At 39.8% G+C, this 6,965-nt stretch overlaps 1 pseudogene; it reads right to left on the reverse strand.

The window, feature by feature from the left end:
* Positions 1-1,311: 1,311 nt before the first annotated feature.
* On the reverse strand, positions 1,312-2,105 carry LOC103103699 (sorting nexin-2-like; annotated as a pseudogene).
* Between the last annotated feature and the right edge of the window lie 4,860 nt (positions 2,106-6,965).

The raw sequence follows: 6,965 nt of genomic DNA on the forward strand, positions 1-6,965 counted from the left end.
CAATTAAGAAAAATGTTCCATGATTTCATGATTCATGTTCTTTCTCTCCCCTCCTCCCATCCCCTCCTGTAGCCAATGCCCAATTCCACTGGGTTTTACATGTGTCACATTTTCATACATATGAAAGGAAATAAGTTCAGAGTAATGCCTAAAGATAGTAAGCAATGGAGAGAATGGTTCATCTGGATTAAAGATTGCTTAGGATGGGGTGGGTGAATCCTGTAGCCCTGGGGCTACAGGGACAGATGAAACTTTTCATCTGTTATGCCCTGTTATAATAATTTGCTTGTTGAAAGCCTAGGAAGCTATTTAATGGTCTTCTTTTCTTTTCAGTTTTAGGGATATTCTTTTAGGTAAAAAGTTGAGTTCATTCACAATCACTCTGAGACTCCAATTAGGAAAATTGCTAACATTTGGGCAGAGGTTGGGCTCTCTGTCTAATTTTACATTTATATCTATCTCTAGTTAACCTACAGCTTCTTTATGATTGAGGTAAAATGCAATTTACTAGAAATGTTTGGGTAATGAGACAGCCGATTAGATTCCAGTGACTGTTCAGTGAGGAAATTTGGGGAAAGGGCAGACTTCTTTCTTGGAACTTTTTTCAGCCTGGCTCCTTTGCTCTGCTCCTCAGAGGTATGTTGGAATATCATGCTTGCTCCAGCTTCGCCACTCCTTAGAATAGTCATGTAATTTGGAGATAGTTCCTTCTTTTTATGTCAATTCCTTAGGGCCAAGACTCATACAATGGCCTTGATTGACTAAAAGAACTATATAGGTCTGTTCACAGCTTTGTTATAGGCAGTTTACTAGCTTTGATTGACTGATTGAATAAATATTATCACCTATTAAAGTGGGATAGTTAATGCAGCCAGTCTTACAACCTTTGGTAATACTTTTCTCTACCCAGAAGTGAGGAGGGACAGGAAGTATATAGATAGATAACAGAGGAAAAACTGGCCTTCTGAAGACAGAAGGGAAAAGGAAGGTGTCAAGTGTGTGTCCTTGGACTCACCTATTCACTACACTACCAGCTGCTTCCATAGACACTGGGTGACAATGAAAGGAAGGAGGAGAATGACTCCTCAGCTTCCTATCACCATTGTCTATAGCAATAATCTGTAAGGGTTTGAGTGTAGGGATCTCTGGATGGACTGAAGGGCATATCATGCCAGAGTGAACCTCTTTAATATCCTCAACCCAGCCCTTCTGTTTCTGCTGACTCTTTCCCAGAGTTTTATGTCAACATCACCACTCATCACCTCATGGCAAATGTTGGCCATCAGAGGTTCTCTAGGTTCTTGAGTCTCTTTAGCAATGCTCCCTACCTTGCCAGCTGAGAGGCAAAAGGTGATGTCCTCCCCTGACCAGGGGCCTCTTAGGAACCATAGGCCTTTTTTTTTTCCTGTCAGCTTTCTTTTTAGTGGTTTTGGAGATTTGTTGAAAGTCTTACTCTCCTTGCTGAATTTTGGCTTCCTGTTCTATGGTTTCATTTTTAGCCGGCTCTATTTTATCTGGTTTGTTGACAAGCATCATTTTTGCTTCAGCTTTGTGCTTTTTTCTGAAAAGTTATCTAAGCATCATCCCATTTCCACCAACATTTCATTAGATGATCAAACACATCTTTTGCTGCAGCAATAAGATCAATGTAGTCACTAAATAGTTCTAAAAACACATTAGAGTCAGCAAAGCTTGTAGCTGATGTAACTGATCTATCTTCTCTTCAACCTCAGCAAGCTGAGACAAATCTCTAGATAAAGCAGTATGATCCTCGGAATTACCTAACATGGCAGCACTTTCAGCGAAGACAGCTGTATTGACTAAAAGTTCTTTTCTGTGACAGATCAGAGCTTCAACACCGGTATGAAGTTTCCTAAGTCGCTGATCCAGATTTGCAAATTGCTGCTGCTTTCCCCATCCGATTCGTTCATCTTGATTGCCATTTTGTTGAAAGCATCATCAGCCTTGTTCACTCTCTTCAATATTCCTGTTCTACCGAGAACTTGAGTATTAGCTGCTAGCGGCAGCTCAGAAATCCCTAGGATTATTGTAGGACTATTCCTCCTACCAGAATTAGTGGGAACTGCAAAACTGAATTTGGCCATATCCCTCCTTGAAACGTTAAGGGAATCTTTAGACCTGGTTGTTTCTTAGCTTAGGAGATCCTTGGTCTCTATTCTAGTTTCAGTAATAGATGCGTTATGGTCTTGTCTCTTTCTAACATAGGTGTGTGTGTGTGTGTGTGTGTGTGTGTGTGTGTGTGTGTGTGTGTGTGTAGGGAGATATAGAGGATAAACATTTATCTATCATCTATTATGTCCCAGGCATTGTGTTAAGCTCTTTACACATTTATCTCATTTGATCCTCACAACAATGATGAGTGATAGGCACTATTATTACCCTTATTTTATAACTGAGGCAAACAGAGGTTAAATGATTTGCCCCGGGTCACATAGTTAATAAATGTCTTAAGGTGGATTTGAACTCAGGTCTTCTTGACTTGGATCAGTACTCTACTATGCCATATAACTAGTTTAGGGACAAGGAGGATAAAGTCCTGGCTCTATACCAGCCCTGAGAAATACTGGCTTTGTAGTCCAAGCTTTGTTTCTACTCTCTGGTCCTGGTTGACATTTATCCCTGGTCTTTGCCTTATCTGTGATGAGGACTTCCCAAGGGCTCTGAGAACTCTGGTCCTGGCTGACTGGATCTACAGCCTAGTTTAGATGTGCCTAGAAGTTATAGGTCTTCTCCCTGGGATTCGGGAGTCTTAGCTCTTTATCTTCTCAACTTCTAAGAGCTCTTGTAGTATCTTATCCCTCCTGGGAATCTTGGTCATATATTCCTACCTCAGATGATCCTGAGAGCTAGAGATGTCTTATTTAACTCTGCCCCAGTTATGGGAGGCGTTTTAGTTCTAGTTCTATTAAGGAGCTTTAAAAACCAGTAGTCATGCCAATATGTGTGGGAGCCAATAGAAGTATAATGGAGACTTGCCTTTGGAACATGTTCAGATTGCCTAACATGGAGGCACCCTGAGGAGCTTGTCCTGGGCATGCCTCTATTAAAGGAGTAATGACTCTGTCCTTGCCAAAAAGCCAGCTAGAAGCTGGAGTCCTGGATTTATCCCATTGTCTCTGCCCCAAGAACGACTGGTAATTGCAATTCTAACTCCGTCTTGCCTCTCTCTAAACTTCCATCTATTTCATATTGTAATCCTGGTTTTATTTTTGACTATGGGCAGATATAAGCATTATTCAGGCCTCTATTTCCACATGGAGTCCATTAAGTGATACATCCCTGGCTTTATCTTCCCTTTGGGGGACAGGAGAGAAACAGGACATGGAATTCAGATATGAGGAAATTCCCTCTAAATGTAGGTTAATACTATTTCTGCAAGTTACATTTTTGAGAGTTTTCTAGAGCACTGAGAAGGTAAGTGACTTCCCCAGGGTCACCCATTCAATATGTCTGAGAGGAAAGACTTCTTAGTTGTACTATCTATCTACTCTTCCCCCTGCCACTGACTTTGAGGGTGATAGTAACTATGATCTTGTCCCAGTCTTTGTTCTTGAAACTGCTGAAAATTCGAATTCTGCCTGTATACTTATCTAGGTGCTACTAGAAGGTAAACTTTACTTCTAGCTCTCCCAGGAAATGCTGGAACTTTTGTTTCAGATGCTCAGTGACTGCTGGAAATTTTAGTTCTAGCTCTATGCCTACCTCAAAGTATGTAGTCTTTGCTTTAGTTTGCCTACCTAATCAGGGTTTGTTTGTAACTTCTCCTGGATCTGTCTCTGTCCAGATGAACATTAAGCTCTAGTTCTTTTTCTAGTCCTCCCAATAGTTACTTCTGGGGGCTATTTTATCTTTATCCTTGCTCTGGAAGTTACAGGGAGTTATAGTTTTGTCTCTAGGACTGACGAAGGGATGCTGGTATCCACAACTCTGAATCTATCCCTAAATGAGTGACTGTTAGGCTCTGGAGTCCTGTATTTGTCTTCTCCCAGGGGTTCCTTTGAGATGTAGCTCTTTCTTTGTTCAGACCTTTGTGGAATCTGGGAGCTGTATTGCTGATGCCAATTCCACTTTTCAAGGAGGACTTGGAGACTTATTCCTAATAAAAGTGCTTGTAGTCATAAAGAGACTGAATAGGCAGGCGTGAACTCCTTTATTGCATGCCCCCTTGGGGGCAGAGAGTTTCATTTCCAGGGGAAAGCATTGAACTAATCCAAGAATCATGGGCACATTGTGAACTTGTGTGAGAAGGAAGGCAAGGAACAAGAAATGTGAAGAGTGAAAGAAAAAGATAAAAAAGGGAAGTAGAGAAGGGAAATAGTTACAGAGCTGAAGAACACCCCCTGTGCCAATGCCTCATCCTTCGTGAGTTTGACGATAATGAGACTTTCCCCCATTCCCACCAATGGTAGGCTTTGGATTTGTCTTTGTGGTGAGATCTCATGTCTTCTTTGCTGGAAGTATTGGATACAGCATCCTGAAGGCTCACAAGTACAGGACTAAAAACCCATGGTAACCCAGACAGTGAAAATGAATTTGGGTCAATCACTGAAGCAGTTTGAATAAAAACTATTTCTCTGGGTTCTAGAAGTCTTAAAATGATACTTCACTGGTTTCTTCTATCCATTTCAATTACTAAATTTAGTGGATGACCTTTCATTTTTAATGTTTTTCTCAATTACATATAAACAAAAATTTTTACATTTATTCTTAATTTTATTTTTTGCAATTACATGCAAACAAAAATTATTTATTTACTAACTTCTTTGTTATGTAAAAATTCCCAAATCTCTCTCTCTCCCCTCCTCCTTGAGAAGGCAGGCAATTCAACAGTGATTAGACATATACAGTCATATAAAACATTTCCATATTGGTCATGTTGCAAAAGAAAATTCAAGCCTAAAACAAACAAAAAGCTCTCCAAGAATAATAAAGAAAATTTTGAAAAATATGCTTCAACTTACATTCTGATTCCATCAATTCTTTTTTATTTTTATTTTTGTCAATTATATAGAAAGAAAAAAAATTTAATATATTTTTTTATCTTAAATCCCAAATTCTCTCCCTCCCATTATCCCCCATCTCTTTGGGAAGGCAAATAATTTTATTTAGGTTATACATGTTCATTCATATGAAATAAAAACACAAACCAAAAAAAAAAGGATGCTGAGAAAACCTAAGTCAATTAACAATTGATAATCATACAATACTGCTGCAACTATACAGTTGTTTTTTTGGTTCTGCCCATTTCATGTTGTATCAGTTAATATAAGTTTTTCCAGGTTTTTCTGAAAGCATCCTGCTCATTATTTCTTATAGCACAATAATATTCCATCATAATCATATACTATATTAAAAGGGGAGGTTAAGTTGTAACTGAGGGGTTAAGACTTTCAGTATTGAGAGGGGGAAAGAGTGGAGATGCCCCTTTCTCAAAGTGGGGTATAGGGGAGACAGCTGATGTTTACAGTTGGCTCAGAGAGAGGAGAAGGGGTTTGAAGATTTTCTCCCTTCTGCTTTCCCTCCTTAGCTAAAGCTGCTCTCCCCAATTCGATCTAGTCCCTTTTGTCCCCCCTCCACTATTCGATACCAAAGGATCTCCCCTTGATCTGTTCACTTACACTCAGCTTGGGGAACAGATAACTTTTAATGTCAATTCAAACAGGAAATAAAAAGGAATAATGGCAGGGAAGAATGGGAAAGGGAAGTGGGGAGAAGGGTTCCTGCCTCTATCTAAAACCCTTTTCCTACCTTCTTAAGTTTGGGGGGAACTCAGGCTTTGGCAGGCTGAGCCCCCGAGAGAAAGTCAGGTTGACTCACCCCTGGGTTTGGCCCCTTGGCCACAGTTCAGACTCAGGGCAACAGGAGCTGATGTAAAGTCTGCTCAGGTTTCTCTTCATTAAGTCCCTTCAATTGGGAAATGTTGTGGGAAAGGATTTCCAGTCACCAGCAGGAAAAGTGGGTAACCCTCAGGAGAAAGTCTTTTTTTCACCCTCTCCCTTCTGCTTCTCAAGACTGAGAGCAACTCCTCTACCAGTCAGAGTCTTCTCCTCCCCCTGATTTCAATCTCCTGGGGCCCCGCCCCCATCGAAATGATCAGTTTCACACACTCTTTACCCTAGCACTTTTTCTTCTGTGCCAGCCTCTGTCACGATACCCCAACTTATTCAGTTACCAATTGATGAGCATCCCCATAATTTTCAAATGTTTGTCACCACAAAGAAAACCACTATAAATGTTTTATTTATATATGTCCCTTTCCTTTTCTTTTTTTCCAATCTTTTTGGGATACAGACCTAGTAGTGATATTGCTGAATCAGTGTATGCCTGGTTTTGTAGCCCTTTGATCATAGATCCAAATTGCTTTCCAGGATAGTTGTATCAGTTCACAATTACACCACAATGCAGTAGTCTCAATTTTCCAATATCCCCTCCAACATTTGTCATTTTCCCTTTTTGTCATAGTAGACAATCTGATAGGTGTGGGTTGGTACCTCAGAGCTATTTTAATTTGCATTTCTCTAATCAATAGTGATTTAGAACATTTTTTCACATCACTATAGATATTTTGATTTCTTCATTTAAAAGCTGCTTAGTCATATCATTAGACCATTTATCAATTGTGGAATGATTTGTATTCTTATAAACTTGACTCCATTCTCTATATATTGAGAAATGAGGTCTATCAGAGAAACTTGCTATAATTTTTTATACTAATGATTATTATGTATTTCTCTCCATCCTATTCCCCCCCCCCATTTATCCTACTTTCTCTCTCCTTTCACTCTGTCCATCCTCAAAAGTATTTTGTTTCTGACTACTGCCTCTTCCAATCCACCCTTCTTTCTATCGGCACCACTCTCCCATAATCTCCTTCCTCTCCTACTTTCTTGGAGGGCAAGATAGATTTTTATCCTCAACTGAGTGTACATATTATTTCCTCTATG

Source organism: Monodelphis domestica, chromosome 4, assembly GCF_027887165.1.
Source record: "Monodelphis domestica isolate mMonDom1 chromosome 4, mMonDom1.pri, whole genome shotgun sequence".
NCBI classification, from domain to species: domain Eukaryota; kingdom Metazoa; phylum Chordata; class Mammalia; order Didelphimorphia; family Didelphidae; genus Monodelphis; species Monodelphis domestica.